Below are 18136 nucleotides of genomic sequence, written 5' to 3'. Positions count from 1 at the left end.
TGAGTCTGCTTTTACTATGATTTTAAATTAATAAACCATATAGGAGCTTGAGAAATGACTCAGCAGTCAGGAGTGCTTACTGCTCTTGCACAGGACCTGGGTTCAGTTTCCAAAACCAATGTTAACTCCAATCCCAGGGTATCTGACACCCTCTTCTGAACTTCAGTCCCAGGGTATCTGACATTCCTCTGGGCACCTGTACTCAGGAGCAAACACAAATATAGACACAGATACAGGCACACACACAAAATAAAATATTTTTATTAATATATCCTATGTATAAGAGTGCTCTATTTGCATGTACACCTGCATGCCAGAAGGCGGCACTGGATCCCATTAACGATGACTGTGAGCCACTATGTGGATGCTGGGAATTTAACTCAGAAATCTCTGGAAGAGCAGCCAGTGCTCTTCACTGCTGAGCCATTTCTACAACCCCATAATTAAAAAATAAATAAATAAATAAATAAAACAGACTAGTATGTAATAAAAGTGTTAGAAAGAACCAACATCTTCTGTACTGTGTATTATCCGGTTCATCTGAGCTAATAATGTAAGCAATCTGACCAGTGTAAGCAGGGAAATCTAAACTAAAAAGTGTTTCTGCATTTGGACAGCAGGTTCCCTAAAGAAACTTTAATTCATATGTTTAGTCCAGAGACTCTGTCTAACCTCAATCCTCAATTAACTCTGTGTTCAGCTGTTCTTACCTGTCTAAGTGTATGCTGCATATTTTTGCAAATTCAACTTTTACCTCCAAAACAGATTTCTTGGGACTGCCTACACCACTTCCTCATCTTTATTCTTTTCCTCTGTATTTCTGTTTAGATGCATTCTGGAAAGTGGCAAATAGATCAAAGTAGATAAATCAATCTAGGGATTGTTAAAGTTAAGCCTGTGGCTAAGAGGGTGGCTCAGTGGTAAAATGTAGGCCACATAGCAGAAGGACCTGAGAACAATCCCCAGTACCCACGTCTGTAACCTCAAGTGCACGGGCTGGGGAGCGTGGGCTGGGGAGCTCAATGCCAGGCGGGTCGGAGCTCATGCTCAATGGCCAGCCTAGCCAGATCAATGGACTTCAGGTTCAGTGAGTGAGAGAGCCAATGAGATAGCTTAGGGATAAAGGTCTTCGCTGGACAACCTGAGCTCTATCTTTAGAACCCAGAAATTGTCCTCTGACCTTCACAAGAGGCAGCTGTGGAACGCACACACAGAGAGTAAATAAATGTTTAAATTGGGGGTGAGATCAGCTGGATAATGATCAAGGAAGATACCGATGATAACCTTTGGCCTCCACACACGCATGCAGCATGCATGTGCATATATATACACAGTAAATTGTTGCTCCATCTCTGAGGAGCTCAGTGGCTGTCCTGCCAATCCTGTGCTAATGTTCAGAGGTGGCTGGGAGAGGTGCAGGTGAGTCTGTACTGGCTCCAGGACATACCTTGCAAAACTGCATGCCAGATCACTCTGTTACCAGTAGTTGCTGTTTCTCCTAAAGAAAAATACAGAAAACGATTTCAGTGTATTCTATTTTTCAATTTTGCTTAAAGTAAAACTATGTATTCTAGGACAAGACAAACCTGAAACTGCAAATCTGCCCTTGGTGACCCTGTCCCACCTATTCTCTTTCTCCCCTGAAGCCAGGGCTCTGCTCATGCTAGGCAAGTTTTCTGTCACTAAGGCCCCGCCCCGGCTCAAATCACAGCTTTAAAGAAATAGCCCCAACACCTGACATTTTCTAAAGACCTCCTAGGTAAGAGGCTCTGAACCTGCATCTGCTGGATCCTAACTGTGCACCAGCAAAGTATGCATAATGAAGCTCAACTTGTCTGATTTACCTCTGCCTAGGATCCTGCTCGGCCTGCCTCTAAGTCCATCCCACCTCCCGAAGCCCCTGGACAAGCTCACCAAGCTCCCACTACAGCAGCAGAGAGGAACCCACGTAAGACACTCCTTCTACGCAAGGCAGAAATGCATTGTGATGCCAGCAACAGGCAGTACACGAAACACCTTTATGTCTGCCACCAGAGAGTAAACAAAACTGTCACTATGAGCAAAGCAGCTGCACTGTTCCCAGTCCCTAGCATAGTTAAGGAGTCCTTTCCAAAGTGGGCTTACGGGCTGTCCACCAACCCAAACACAACACAAATAAGCAAAAGGCTTGAGTAATTCTGGTGGCCAAAGCGACTCACATGCCCATGAAAGGTGCTGAGTGTCTGGGCAGTCAGTGAGCCCAAGTTCAAGTTGCTTGAGAGAAGGTACAAGGTATGGGAGAGCATACACAAAAGATGGCATCTAGATAGAAAGGCAACTCTGCTGGAGTGGGAGCCAAGAGTACCCCAAGCCGTGTGCACAGTCCCCCACTTACTCACAGGTAAACTACAGCTTGCCAGCCTGTGCCTGCCTGCCTGCCTGCCTGCCTGCCTGCCTGCCTGCCTGCCTGCCTGCCTGCCTGCCTGCTTCAGCTCCAAGTGGGTCTTAGCAGCTCCTCCCACTAGCCCTGCTTGCTTCTCTCTCCAACAGTCAGTCCAGCAGTTTCTGTAGCAAGGCAGCATGGCGATCAATAGTTAGGCATTGGTTCTGAAAGCTACCTGATATGAGTCCGGACCACCAATCACAAGCCATAGGCCCTCAGCAAGTTACCTGACCTTTCTGTACAGTCAGTTCCCTGACTAGAAATGTTAGTAACAAGAACACAGCCTTGCCTGTAAGCCTAGTACTCAAAAGGCAGAGTAAGAAGGATTAAGAGTTTGAAGCCAGACTGGTCTGTATAAAATACCACCATATTTCATCCCCAGACCAAACTAAAACAAACTTTAAAGGCTGTGAAGGGGGCTAGAGAGATGGCTCAGCAGTAAAACACTCTCACTGCTCTTGCAGAGAACCTAAGCTCAGTTTCCAACGTCTTACATCAGCTAGCTCACACACCTGGAACTCAGAAACCATCTGAAACTCAAGCTCTCTGTGGTACCTACACTCAACATGTGCAGCGTGCATGCGCGCGCGCACACACACACACACACACACACACACACACACACGCAGCACACACATGTGCATGTGTGCATTCTCAATTAAAGGCAATAAAAACAAATCCTTTCTGTAGGTTAAGGGATGTGGAGATGCTATACAATTACAATATTTGGCTGACTGTGGGGTGTTCAGAAGACCCCCCTGTCTGTGCTGCTGCATCCCTGCCATTCCCTTCTGGCTGCTCCCCTACAGCAAGGGAAGAGCTCATTGAGAGAAGTTTCCTGCTTCTCCAACACATCAGACTGAAAAACTAGCAGCAAGATTCTGGGATGCAGAAAATAATATCTCTAACAACACTAAAATCTGACTTTCTTTTTGTTTTTGAGGTAGGTTCTCCCTATGTAGTCCTGCTCAGTAGATGAGGCTGTCCTTAACCTTAGAGGCCTACTTGCCTCCTGAGTGCTGGGCTTAAAGGTATGTGCCACCACTCCCTGACTAACATCTGATTTTCAATAAAATGCCTTTAAAAAAAAAAAAAAAAAACCCTGCTGCAATGTTTGGCTTAGTATCACTATGTAGCCCAGGCTGGCCTCCACTCAAGATCTTCCTGCTTCAGTCTCCCACATGCCTGAATTATAGGACTGCATCATCATGTCATCCTAGGTAACACACTCACAGCATATCCGGAAGCAAAGACTAGAAAACCTGAACCTCACAGTGCTAGCAAGAACATCAGCGCTCTTAGTTATGGTGGTCTCAAATTATACCACTCTGTTCACCACTCAACCCTTGGTCTATCGCACCTGCCTTTGTCCTGGTACTGGGATTCCAACTATGAAAAAATATGTTTAGTCCCAGAAAAAGTTTAAGTAGAATATGTTGGCCAAAAGAATGGGGTATAGTAAGGGAAAAATCATCTGTACCTCCTCTCTGGTAATAAACCAGAGAGCTCTGCAGATGTCCTCTAGGGACACAGCCAGGTACAAATTCTAAAATAAACAGGCAGAAACACACACACACACACACACACACACACACACACACACACACACACACACACACACACACACAAACTAATAATTTACTTCAAGTTTGGAAAATGCAAAACTGTACAAGTAAACACTCACCTGCAATCTGGGAGGATGGTTCCAAGTCTGACATTCACTCTTACAAAGCAGATACCTTAAGTACAATGACTACTTTTTCCTTTCTTTGTAGAATAAATATTTTCTCATACTAAGCTCTTTAAAAATCAGTAATTTAAACAACTGCATGAGTGAGTCGACATCTTTCTGAACAGCAAGTATCACTAAGACCAGCCACCTTGAAGCAGCCTTCTTTCGTGGCACATGCTCATACATTTATACCTAGGCTAGACTTAAGTGAAGCAGGCTAACTAAGCCAACAGTGTTTGGAATATGGAAACTGCAGACTGGGAAACAAGTACTGGTAGGTGTTATAAGAATATACGGATTTCTCCCAGCTTAAGCAAGCAGAAAAGACTAAGCATGGAGGTGTGGCTGAAGAAGAGGAAGGAAGTGTGGGTGGCCCTACACACTTTGCAAACGGCTCAAACAGTTGTAGAAGCAGCCTCTGCTACACCTACTGTGGGTCTGGAAGCCACCGTTACTCCTGCTGAAACTCACTTTGAACTTTTTGGTCATATCACCACTGCTGCAGAGGGGTCTGTTTGTCAAACACGTATCCCGCAACGTTCTCCCCCAGGAGAGGTGATCAAAGATGCCACTGCACTCAACTCTGAAAAAACTCACAGCTTGCTGAGAAATCAAACAAAACAGGCTGTGTGTAAAAATCAGGCTATCCCTGAGCCTCTCGACATTTTGTTTAGACTACAACATTCCCCCAAATGAGTGAATCAATATTCCAACACATAAAATCTCTGAAAAGTACTAACTACAGGAAACCCCAAAAACAAACAAACAGGGCCAGTAGTTCTTCACATAACACAGTCAACACAAGGCTCTGTTTTGGAAAGCTGAATTTAACCTTTCCCATAGAAACTAGCTAATACTTTTTTTATATAAATACCAAAAAATGAAGATTATAATCCTGAATCATAGGAACGGCCAGACTGAATGCAACACCTATCAAGAGCCAACTAAGGTCAAGGACGCAGCCAACGCTCAGTGACTACTTGATCTGCTTTTTTACTAACACTTTATCAACAAAAGTGACTCAAAGATCCAGAAGACCCTAATGAGATCCTCCAGTAATGTCAGGAACCTCAAGTCGGGTACAGTGGCATAGTCCTATTATGTATTCTCTAGTGTTCTCTTTATCCAAAATAAGCAATACTTCAGTTTTCTAAGAGTGTGCCTCCTCCTTCTGGGAGTAACGATGTAAATCAAGGACCAACACCCACAACTGGTCAACAGGCCCTAAGTTAGGAAGACCTAGAGTTCTGTACTGGAGGGGGTGTGTGCTAAAAATTACTGTGGGTTTATAACTGTATCAGTCTGCACTCACTGGATGGACTCACTGTGGCATTAAAATTAAGAGGTAAGCCAATAACTCTTATTAGAAATGTCCTAACAGGCAAAGTTACACCCACAAACCTAATGACTTTGCAAAGGAAGGTAATGCCTATTAGGTATATTTGAAGTTTTGTTGTTTTAATTAAAATATAATGATATCATTTTCCCTTTCTCTTCCCTCCCCACAACCCTCCCATAACTCCCTTTTCTCCCTCTCAAGTTAATGGCTCTTTTTCTCTGTTACACACACACACACACACACACACACACACACACACACACACACACGTATAAATACAACTTGCAGAGTTCATTAATGTTACTTGTATGTATAGGATTTCAGGGCTGACCATTTGTTATTAGACAACCAATTAGGGGTCTCATCTCTGAGAAGATGGATTCTCTGGTCGTTCTCTCAGCATTCCTTAGTTGACCATAGTTCTCTGCCTAGGAGATTTCAGAGACCGTTGTTATAAAAAGCCCCAAATAGTCAAATTATAGAGAACAACTGATCTTGGAGGGCCCAACCACCGTGGATACATTTGTAATACAACTCTGCACTTAAGGCTCAGGGAACCTCAGGAAAGAGAGGGCAGAAAGTGTCTCCTAGAAAAAGCAGGGAGGTTCCATTCACAACACCTCAACAGTATGGCTGCCTAAACAAGACCTGAGCAGGGTCACACCAATAGACTCCTTACCACGCTCTAATTTCCTTGCAAGTAGGCAACACTAATGGGCTCTAAGTCCTGACAAGACAGCAGTGCCAGTTCAGAGGCCTGCTCCAGCCTCTCAAGAAAGGCACTGTCTGTCTTGTCAATGCAGATCAATACTCAAAGTGCCAGCTTAAGTAATCTTTCTCTTGTCTAAGCAGATCAAGTTGTAACTGGAACATACAGAAGAGCCAGACCAGCCCCAAAAACTGCTGAGCAGACAAGGCAGAGCAGAGCTGGTACCTGTGGAGGAGACCCTGGATATCAAGTCACAAGCCTTCAAGCCACAGCACGGGTAAAGTCAACCACCTCCATAGAACCTGCCTCTTGGTTAAGCATGCCATCACTTCCACCTGAGCTTAAACTGGTGTGGTGACAGACCTGTCAGAAGTACTTACATAACAATACTGACTTAAACAAAGCCTCAAGTGTGGAAACGACTGCAAAATAAAAAAGCCAACCCACTTTTCCCAGGAACACAGAATATAAAGAGGAAATCATGGAAAATTTAAAACAATATTTTAAACCTTCTCTTTTAAAGCTTGTATGTCAAATTCATTTTTATTCTCTGTTCCTTCTTTCTCTGATCTGGGATGAAGACAGCTATTTTAAAAATGGTCATAAAAAGAATGCTGAAACAGAACACTCACCACAGACTAAAAGTATTGGCTGATTCTGGCTTAAAAAGAATCACTAGAATTTTCTTACACGGGTGGGGCTGAATGCTAACTTTCTATATAGCAAAAATGTGATGAATCCTTGATTACAACCTTACCACAGGTCGGGCATCCATAGCCCAGCCTCAAATATTCCCAAATCATCTGACCACAGTAGACAGTTTCACACCATGAAACAAACTTTCACAAACTTAAAAAATATGCAAAATTATATCAAGGCTAGGTGTCTGAGTTGTACATGGAACAAAAATGACTTTCAAGTTTAGATTTAGATCCTACCCCTCAAACTGCATTAACTCTCTATTTAAAATCTGACATTCTAAAAATCTTTAAAAAGTGGGGGAAGGGAGTACCCAAACTCCAAAACATAGTTCTGGTCCCAAGCATTTCCGAGAAGGAGCATCTTTTGTTCTAAATGTGTCTAAAATAAAGACGAGGACAAATATTTTACACTCAATAATGTTCAATGATATTTAATACATCAAAACTCAGAGATAGCATATAAGTCCATAATACAGAATGATGTAATAAATCAGTCTACCCAGTATTAAATTATGCCATATAGTGCCAAGCAGAAAAGGTTCAGAGGCTACAGAGAGAGCTCAAGTTAGTAAAATGCCTCTCGCAGTGACCACAACCCATGTAAGAAGCCAGTGTGGTGCACACTCGTACAATCTCAGTATCAGGGAGGCAGACCACATGGGCCATGGGGCTTCCTGGCCAGCTAAGCATAGTCTCACTGGCATGCACCCCACCCAGGGCTGACCTCTACCCTCCACATGCATGCACACACACATATATACATACATACTAAATTCATTTACTAAATCTCACAGCATGTCATCCCAATTTTTTTAAAAAAACTATATTTGTATATATTATAAAAATCTAAAATGCTAAATCAGTAAGAATATATTTTATATTCTTTTGGATTTTGTTAGTGAAACATGTACTGCTTTTATAGTCCAAGAAAGAGATTACTAAAAAAATTTATTTTCTATATATAATTTTTCACCCAATGAACCTTTGCATTAAGAGATCTATAAAATAGGCCAAGTTCTTTGAAATACATTGTTGAAGGCCTGTTTTTGTGCTCTTAAGAAATAAGACCTGAGGTAGCAAGTATGCAGCTCTCCTGGGCTGGGAGCAAGAACACTGAGTCACTTTTATTAAGCAAAAATGTGTGCCTTAGTAGAGGACACCATACCATCCCTGTCTTTAGAAACTTATAAACCAATAAAGAAAACAGGATCCTCTAGAAAAAGCCCCCAGCAGCTTTCAGATGTTTTACCATGGGATGAGACGGGAAACCAAAGGAGGGCAGGGACAGTCAGACCAAGGAAGAGAAAACCAGCAGCAGAGAGAAGATGTTTGCTTGGTTGGCTCATTCTCTTTCCTTTTTTCATTCAAAGTCAAGTTATAACTGTGGAAAAGGCTGTTCCTGAAGGGTGCTTGATGGCCAACCATTTACTGAGTTAGTCACAGTCACTAATTGAAGTGCAGAAAATGCCCAGGAAAGGCAACACATCAGAAAACTGATCTGTGTCTCAAGGCAAGAAATGGACTTAGGATCCCTAAGGAAGTAGCTAAGAAATAAGATCATCAGAGATTTCAAACTAGTTCCAAAAGTTCATAAGCAAATTTTGTTGATTAGAACTCCCATTACCACCCATAGACAGCACTCTATCATTCAGTGAAGACAGAAGTGAATTGTATGGCAAAACCAGTGACTTTTTTATTGTCTTGTTTCAAACTTACAATGTCTCTTACCATAATAAATTGCTCATGTGATTTCCAGTTTGTGTGTAATGGCTTAAAATGGAAAGCCACGGGGCAAAGATGGTGCGCAGTGTATAATGGCATTTGCCACCAAGCCTGACCATCTGAGTTCAATTGCCAGGCACCAGTGATAGAAAGAGAAAACCAACACCTGCACGCTGTACTCTGGCCTCCACACACTCTCAATCAATTGATTAATCAATCAATCAATTTAGACAGTTAAAAAGAGGACCAGAATTCCTGGGAATCTATGTACATAAGGGCCTGTTTACATTTGTTATGTTGTTAAATCCTCACACTGGCCATTTAATGAGAAAGACAGCAGGGACACTGAGGTAAATGAAGGGCTCCTTCTACCTCCCTCCTGTGCCTGGGGAGAGTTGTCTGGGGTGGACTCCAGGCCCACTGATCCCACCAAGGACTAGAACATTTTCCTCTAATAATGCAGTGCTTCCCTTTTACCCAGACCTCTCTAATTCCCATAGAAGCCAAAACACTACAGTGTACCTCCGTGCATTTCTGGTCTCCTCCAATTCTGACTTGCCATGGAAGTGCTGGTCCCAGCAAGCCACTGAACATAACTCACAATGCCAGCAAAGGCTCACCTGCTAAGTATCACTGACAAATAATTCTTGAGACGTTGAGAGTCTGTGTTTAAGACAGGAACTTATGGACAAACTACTATGCAGAAGAGAGGCTGAGGTCATTACTGGTCACCTAAAAATGGAACAACTTGAAAACAACATCCTACAATTGCTTGTACACCATCTGCGGACAGCAAGAATCCTCCCAAACTAAATCACCAGAGCAAGTCAAGAAAAACTCAGGCAAGCTCTAGTTACTGACAAACTTTATCCTTTTCCAAAGAACAAATTTAATGTACTTTGCAAGTCACATTCTTTCCATTTGTTTCAAAAAAGCCATTTCCTTCCTAAGGGGATGGGTACACAGCCATTCAGCAAGGGAATCAATCAGTCCCTGAGGCCAGACTGAAAGACTGTCACTCAAATTTCTCTAGCACTATCACGATTCTTCATGCCAACAGAAATCTATTTAACCTACCGGAAGTTAGGTGAAACAGAACACTAACTTTAAGCTCCAGTCTCTCTATTATTCAGTGTTGTACATCATCATTAAAGACATCCACAATTCTCTTGTACAATACAGCCTCATATTCTATTCATAAACAGGTTAGCACATTGTCCTAGACCCAAAATGAACTTTCATAAACATGACACACCGAAAATGTTTAAAATGTAAACTCTACTCTCTCCAGCCCAGAACCGGAATGAAATAGCGAACCAAGTTTCACAGACCACTCCAACTTTCCCCAGCCATGCAACACACTGAGTGGACACTGGCACAACAGCACAGAAGAGGAGCTGTGGCTTTAAGGTTCCAGATTTCAAAGTGTCACTTGGTGAGCTGTCCCTTCCTCCTGGCTCCACAGGTTCATGTTAGGAATGGCCACTCATTTATTCAGCAACTATGCAGAGCTGTGGGACGGCATCTAGGGCCTGAGAAGCAGTGCAAATCTGCAAAGCAAAGTCACCACCCAGACAGTTCTACAGCACCCAAGGACCCCCTCCAGCTCTTTAGCCTTCCTCCCAGGAGATTCCAGTGCTAAGGACTGCAAGGTTAGTTCCCTAATCTACTGCTCTATTCCCTAGTAACCACAACACCCTGCCCCCAAACAACACTCCACTGTTTACAACCTCTTGCAGGGACAAACAGTAAAAAAAGAGGTGTTCTTTCCTTTAAATCTGCCTTGGGGGTTCACGGAAAGCATCCCAGAGAAATCTCTGCGTGTGCTTAAGCGACAAGTTGAAATCATGTTGTGGGAAAGAGGCTTACCAAGAGAGAGAGCTTTGAGAGCTTACTCTGGTGGGACAGTACTACCAGTGAAACACAGATCCAAAGGGCCTGGTATCTTTTCCTCAGGTCTGGGTAGCCCCAACTAATGCTTTACCACCCAGTTTACAGGTCACCATCCTGATGTTCCCTGGTGCTCTCCCCACCTCCTATCACACACCTGCTCCCCATATACACCAGCAGCACAACATCCTGCACCATCATCATCACAACTGTGTAGTCACTAATCTGCATGTCCATTGACAGCTAAGTTCAGTTGTACAAATCACGTGTGTCTTACTCAGTTCTGTAGCCCAGGTACAGTATCTGCACACCCAGTAACTGTTAGGTATAGTATCTACCTAAAACACACTGACACATTTTATTATATGACAGTCTCGGATAAAGGGACAGTAATGAAATGATGGCTTCAGAAATTAGTCCGCTGCAAAATGAGTCTGACTGGAAGGACAAAATTCATCTGGGGGCCAGCTAGGAGACAACTAGAAATATCCCCAGGTAAATGATTACTGATGACTTAGATCTGAGGGCTGCCAGAATCTGGACGGTGATGGCGAGGATCAAGTAGAGGAGATTGGCTGTAGAGGCAGACTCCCAGAGCACACCATCGGGGCAGGCAGAGATACATGTGGAGTGAGGAGAGTGAGGGCAGGTGGTACCAACCTCAGACTGGAGATGGAGGACAACATACACAGATGCTGTCAAAGTGCAAGATTTCCTTCTAGCTCCTAAACTGTGTGCCTGAACAACAAGGAGATCCAGCCCATCTGCAGCAAAATAGACAGGTTTCCACTAATGGCTTATAAGCCATTCTAACTGACGAAGTTGCCTCGTGAGTGCACACACTGTATCAGGCATGGCTCCCACCTGGGGATGTAAGAACCAAAGCAGTCAGCCATCAAGGAGATGCCTGACAAAGTAACCACATGTCAACAACTGAGAAAACCAGGCCCACTGGAGCTGTGGTTTGACCAGTTACCATATCAGTCATGTGGTATGCTGGGGTACTGACTTCATACCCAACAATAAATGGTGTAGGCCAATCTGCAATTGAGCGGTAAACAGAAAAGGATGGATGGACTTTCTTAATTTGCACCTGGAGACACTTAAAGCATCATGTCCCATGGACGGACCAGGCCCTATGACTGAGTTGCTACCAGCAGCAGACTGGGGGGTCCCAGCCTAAGAAAGGCCTGCTGGGCATAAGCCAAATTCTGGAGGTGCCAAGGGCAATTCATAGGAGGCTCTTGAGGCGACATGGTGAGATGAGTGTTCAGGGAGGACCAGGCAGGAATCTGTAGGCAGGGTCCTCTCCTACCAAAGGCAAGAAATGGTTTCTCAAAAGACCACAACCCAAAACAGATGTGCAGAAAAGCAGACGAGGAAATAATTCTGTGAGAACGACGCAGTTCAGTTCTGTCCTGTCCCAGGCAGACCACACCTCCAGTGCTCTCTCCCAAGGCCACCAAACCTCATGGATTTCACAGTGTGGATCTTCCCAAACCACAACAAAAGCCAACATATCCCAAAGCTGGAGTCATACCTTCCTCCCTTTAAAATGCTTTATAGAACATGCAGTCGTTTTGTGTCTGCCTCAACTCCCTTCCACACACTTAAGTCTGAGTTCTCTAACCACTGACCTCCTCCTCCTTCAACCCCCTGCCTGGAGCCTTTCAGACTGGCCTTTAGTGAGAAGCACCCCCTACCGTTCACTGCCTCCTGCTCTATGCAGCTGTCCCTATTCCTGTTAAAAGCAATCCTTCAGTGAGTACCTTAGTGTTCCACCACAGCTTGCTTCCCAGCAACTGGTTTCTGCTCTCTCTCCTACTGCTACCCTCCTACCCTGGGATCCTCCCAAACAGATAAGAACTCCAGGAATAAATGATTAAGGTTAAGTTCATCCTCCCAAATCTACTCAGCCTTTCTACCCCAGTAGAAAGAAGTAGAAAGAAGATTTTTGTCTGCACACAACGGGGAGTGCCTGCATCCTGAACAGCAGGACTTTGTTGTATTTTGAGGAAAGGTCTCACTATGGTTGTGCTTGCTATGAAATCCAGGCCAGCTTTAAACTCATGACCCTCCTATCTCAGCCTCCCCAGTGCTGGCAGTGGGAGAGAGACATAGAGACAGAGACAGAGACAGAGACAGAGACAGAGAGAGAGAGAGAGAGAGAGAGAGAGAGAGAGAGAGAGAAAGAGTTATCACACATGCTTTTGTTCTTGAGATGCCACACATACTATACAGCCCAGGCTGGTCCTTCCTACCTCTGACTCTCAAGTACTGGTATTACTCGGGGCTGAATTAGTTTTCCTACAAAAAATGTTTTAGCTAAAAAACCCTCTCTTATGGCTGAGATGCTGGTAAAGTAAGTCTTCAGTATTTCTCACCTATGTGTTTAGGTCAGAAAATCCGGGCTGTGTAGAAAATTCACGATAACTTTCTTCATCCGAGGCAGTATAATGAACTGATGCTCAGAAAGGTGCAATGGGAAATAAGCCATGTCTTATTTAATACCAGTGCCTAGAATTGTAGCTACTCACTACCTCTGAATAGCCTTTTCTATTTAGTTTCACTTTCAACAGGCGAACAGCATCCTCGATTTAGTGTGGACATGTCCAGTAAAAACAACACAAATGTCCTTCAATTTTAACAAAAAGACATTTAAAAGGCTTCCTTCCAGGCTTATGTGATTGAGTTACAGATCACCATACAAAGATCTGACCTGTGCACCTGTTCTATAAGAGTAAGAATAATAACTAGTGTAACTTTCCAGTTCTTGGACGTTCTAAACCAGTGGCTCTCCACTGTGAGCTTCGACCCCTTTGAGATCAAACGACCCTTTCATAGGGGCCACCTTAGACCATCGGCAAACATGTTTACATTGTGATTCATAACAGTAACAAAATTACAGTTATGAAGTAGCACCGAAAATAATTTTATGGTTAAGAGTCACAACATGAGGAGACATACTAGTCACAGCAATAGGAAGGTTGAGAACCATTGTTCAATCAAATGTGTCATACTGCAACCACTCATCAAAACTTAGAGTAGTATAAAATTTACTCAGGAGAGTGTAAAAGGATAAAAGAAAATTTCTGCGTAAAGTAACTGGCTATGCAAAATTTTAAAAATCAAAAAGTGGCACACCGAGCGTTTCTGATCAGGAAGCTTCGAGGACAGGAATATGAAGTCAGTGCTATGCCCTTGACGTTTTTACCCAGCTTCAATGTGACCTTGGGAATGTCATGTAATTTCTTTCAGCCCTAAGTCTGTAAAATGGGTCAATTTTACACTGACAGTCAGAAAAACCGCTATGTATTTCGTGTTCTTTGAAAGAAACTTTTCTAATTAGTACGTGTTAATTACCACACATACAGAACATTCTTCTTCAAGAACCCAATTCCAAGAGAAATATTTAAGCAGACGTTGAGGACAGATTTCCTGAAGGGAATGGTTTTATAAATCTGGAAAACACTGTAACAAGATTAGAAATTAACAAGTTGATTACATAACCTTGACAACCTGGGCTTCCGACTACACCGATATGAACTGTGATAAGTTAAGGACCAATTTGGGACAGTGTCCCAATCCCTACAAAGAATCCAAACTGAGCCTTTTGACGCTGGACAGGAATCTGCTGGAAACTCAGCACAAAGAGCTGTACACCTGTAGGTCCATCGCTTACTTCACCTTAAACCTGACAAAAACGCTTCAAGCATCGAGGTGATTTCGCCAAAGCTCCTAAGACTTGGAGAATACGCTCATTTAAATGGAAGAGAAAGTAAGAACCTGACAGCTCAGAGGCCCTACATCCTCTGACTTCTATAGTCTTAGGAACCCCGGAGACACATTCTCCAATGCGTACATGACCCGAACTCACAGCAAAGCTCCTAGGTTGTAGCTGACACCACTGTAAAGAACAACACAGCTGGAGGAAGCCTAGGCATAAAGGGCTGCCACTTTCCTGGCTGCCGAGTCCAAGCAAAAGGCAAGGTGTTTGTTTTTATTTCAAATGATTCGGAAAGAAATCAACAGGCGATGTCTACGGAAAAGAACGGCGTCTCCTAATGCGAAAAAATCCGAGCAGTCCCCGGGGAGCCGCACCGCTGCCCCTTCCGCAGCCCGGCGCCCTTCTCCGCAGACAACCGCGTCCCCGAGCTATCGTGAGGCGACGGCCGCCCGGCTCTGCAGCGGGACCCGAGGCCCGCGGGGAAACTGAGGCCCGCGGAGCTCGAGTCGCCCGGGGCCCGTGTGCGGGCGCGGCGCCGGGTCGCGACGCGACTCCCGCGCTGCCGCAATACCGCGGCGGCCGCAAGGGCAGGGCCGCGCCGGGCTGCGCGAGGCCCGTAGGCCGAGCGAGATCGGGGCCGGGGTGGCGCCGCGGGCCGCGTCCTCCGCGCAGGGCACCCCGGGCCGAGCGCGCAACTTACTTTCCGCCTGCGGCGGCGCCTGCCCAGCCCCGCTGAGGCGGCTGCTGAGGAGAAGCGCAGGCCCGGCCCACGCTCCCGCGCGGCGCGCTGCGCTCGCCCTACCTCAGCCGGCAGGCGGGCATCGGTCCGCAGCGGCCGCGGCGTCGACAACTCCCTCCCGGCCGCCGGAACCCCGCACCCAGGGCTAATCATAATACCGAGCGGGCGGCCGGGGGTGCGGCCGCGCTGCGCATGCGCGAGCCTTCCGTCATCGTGACGAAAGCGATGGGGTGGGGCCTCATTTGAGGGCGGGGCCTTAGGTCGGGTGGGGCGGGGCTGACCAGGCGCACCTGCAGGCCAGCTCCGGGACTGCTGGAGGGCGTCCTGGCCCTGGCCTGAGCACATCCTACTTGGGAGACCAGAGGCACCGGAGAATGGAGCTTGTACAGAAGGAAGCACCAGGACGATGGACAGCGGCAGGCCATAGCAGCTACAGCTACAGCTTTCAGGGGATATCTGAGGACAAGCACAGCATCTTGGGGCAGAGGGCAAAGAGCACACGCGCTTTATTTATGAAGGTTCACGCTATCTCCCGTCCAGCTTTAAGCAATGAGAAACAGCAAAACAAATATACATATGCACATGCATATACATATGTATATATACATACACACATACACACATGCACAAGCATGCATACACATATCACAAACATGCATACAAATATGTACAAACATGCATAGACATATGCACCAATATATACGCACACTTTTTTCTTTACTGTTTCTTCTCTCTGGGAATACATTTGAAGAATTTGCTGATTTTGTTACTACTTAAAACGGAAAGGAGCAAACCCCAGCACCTGAATGCAGGCTTGCCTCTAGAGTCAAAAGACACTGGCCAGACCAGGCAGGCAGCCTCTGAGAAACAGCATGGAGACGTACACACCAGGCATTAACTTGGCTGTTCATGCTTCTGTGCCAAGATGACTCAGAAAGGGATGTTAGTGGTTGCAGGAAAAGAGGGAGTGGACTCCCAGCTCTAGCTCATGGAGAGATAATGAACCGTGGAGACGAGTCCTCTGGGGCTGCTGAAGAGAAGCCAGGTGCCAGCTTTCTCTCACCTACTTTTCCTTCAGTGTACCCTCATCCCCAGTAAAGAAAGACACAAGCAGGATGAGTTTCTTACATGTCCAAGCCTGGCTCAGCTGACTGGACAAAGAAATCGAAATAGCTTTTGCCATCTCTGTTGGTTATAAAATGGCAAGTCGTCTTCCTTCGTTTTCGTTTATTATTTCTTTATTTATTTTTACTACACCATACACTTTGCATGCCTGAAGATGTCTGGGAAGCAGAATGAATGGGAAGGTGGTCTCTCTGGGTAGTAAGATCTTCTGCTGAAATGTGGGCTTGGACTTTCAATTATCCTAATGCTTCAACCTGGGTGGTGCACATAGGAAAGCCTCAAGATTGGCCTGTGTTGGGGTTGGGGATTTAGCTCAGTGGTAGAGCGCTTGCCTAGCAAGTGCAAGGCCCTGGGTTCAGTCCTCAGCTCCGGGGGAAAAAAAAAAAAAAAGATTGGCCTGTGTTCCTTGCAGGCCCCACCTGCAGTCACTCTGACTTAGGATCATGAAAGGACAATGTCATTTGATGGAATTTTTTTTATTTTTCTCTCTTTCCATCTCACTTTTCTTTCTTTTTTATTTTTTTACATGTGTGTTAGGTGTGCACACAAACAACATCCATGTAGAAGTCAACTTGTAGAAGAGACAGCTCTGTCTCTGCCCCGCCCCCCAACATGGATCCTAGGGGTGGAACTCGAATTAGCAACCAAGGCAGCGGGCACCCCCACCTACTGAGCCACCTCAGAAGTTCTACCAGGGAGATTCTAATTTAGACGCACGTTGAACAAGTGCTCCTAACTAGGACTTGCACAATCCGCTCTTTTGTTGAAAGACCTTTGCCCTCTAGGAATGGTCACTACTCAAGGACACTGTGGCCAATGAAGGAGTTAAAGCATCACTTGTAATGGTCTTCCAAGGGAAGTCCAGTGGCCAAGTTTGTACCCCAAAAGGACATTTGTAACACAGGACAGTGGCTACAGCACATGAACCCTTGAAATGCAGTGTTTATGTTGCTGCTATGTACCTCAGACTCTGACCAAAGCAATACATTGAAGTCAAATTTATGAACTGATTTCAGTGAAATCTGCTTCGGTTATCTTCCTGAGATGAGCATGCAGTGCTCTCCACACAGCAGCCATTTACTTATCTATAGGGTTTCCCTGGAGGCTGGGGCGATGCTGGGAAGAAGATGACCCATTTTTAGCCCCACACCTTCAATGTGTTAGTTAACATGATATGATTATGCTTGAGCAATATTTTAAAATATTTAAATACAAATTAATGTATTATTACTTTACTTGGCTCTTAATCAAATTTGCTTAGTTTAATGAAGAAACCCCCTTCTCAGATCTTCCCCAAGGCTTTATTTAATACACACTGGTTTCTTATCATTGGGTCTTTTCATGGACCTGCAAGAAGCCTTAATTAGATACATGTTACAAAATGACAAGACGGAGCTTGCAGCCTTGTGCTACAGTCTCTGGTTCGGATCTCAAAAGCAACAGAGTGGCAACTATTTAAAGAAGTCCTTTATTAAATGAAAACCAGGAAGGTGCAACGAATTAGATTAAGATGTGAGAACCAAGCAGATTAGTAAAGAATTATCATTCTCTTCTTGACCCTTGAAAGCAGTGTGTTTTACAAGCTCACCTTATCCAGACAGTATTACTTTTTCATCAGTTACAAAAAAAGTTTTAAAAAGTATATTAAAAAGTACCTCTAAAGCAACAGTGATTATTCACCTGAAGTGAATATTTGAGTTGTGACTGATTTTCATTTATATTTTTCAACTAGTCATTTTGTACATTAACACACTTCTAAATTTTCTAACGCATTTGTAAATCCTGGGTTCATCCCAGTCCACAGAAATACTTCATAGGAATGGCCTCAAAGGCTTCCTTCCTTACAGTCTGGCATTGGTCAATCCCACCTAACTCTCTTATCGAAGATGTGAATTGATGCTGTGGTCCTGCATGCATTCATGCATGCATAAGTGCGTGCATATGTGCATGTATGTATATGTGCATATGTGCACACATCATGTGTGTGCATGCACTGGTTGTGCATGTATGTGTACTCATGCACACTCACA

The 18136-nt window shown here is 44.6% G+C and overlaps 1 protein-coding gene across 5 annotated transcripts in view; it reads right to left on the bottom strand.

Annotated features, from left to right (window-relative positions):
* The window catches only part of Snrk (SNF related kinase), a 54029-nt gene extending 38858 nt beyond the window's left edge, over positions 1-15171 (bottom strand). The window contains exons 1-2 of one of the 5 annotated variants that reach the window (XM_032911238.1): positions 14943-15171; positions 1448-1498 (exon numbers count right to left, since the gene is read on the bottom strand). The gene's annotated coding sequence lies outside the window, so the exon portion shown is untranslated. Of the gene's footprint in view, positions 1-710; positions 1392-1447; positions 1499-14942 lie in introns of those variants that run through there. The other 4 variants (XM_032911237.1, XM_032911240.1, XM_032911239.1 and 1 more) reach the window with 4 other exon arrangements.
* Positions 15172-18136: the final 2965 nt, after the last annotated feature.

Source organism: Rattus rattus, chromosome 8 (assembly GCF_011064425.1).
Source record: "Rattus rattus isolate New Zealand chromosome 8, Rrattus_CSIRO_v1, whole genome shotgun sequence".
NCBI classification, from domain to species: domain Eukaryota; kingdom Metazoa; phylum Chordata; class Mammalia; order Rodentia; family Muridae; genus Rattus; species Rattus rattus.
The sequence above is the reverse complement of the archived record's forward strand: the minus strand, read 5'-3'. Positions and strand labels throughout refer to the sequence as shown.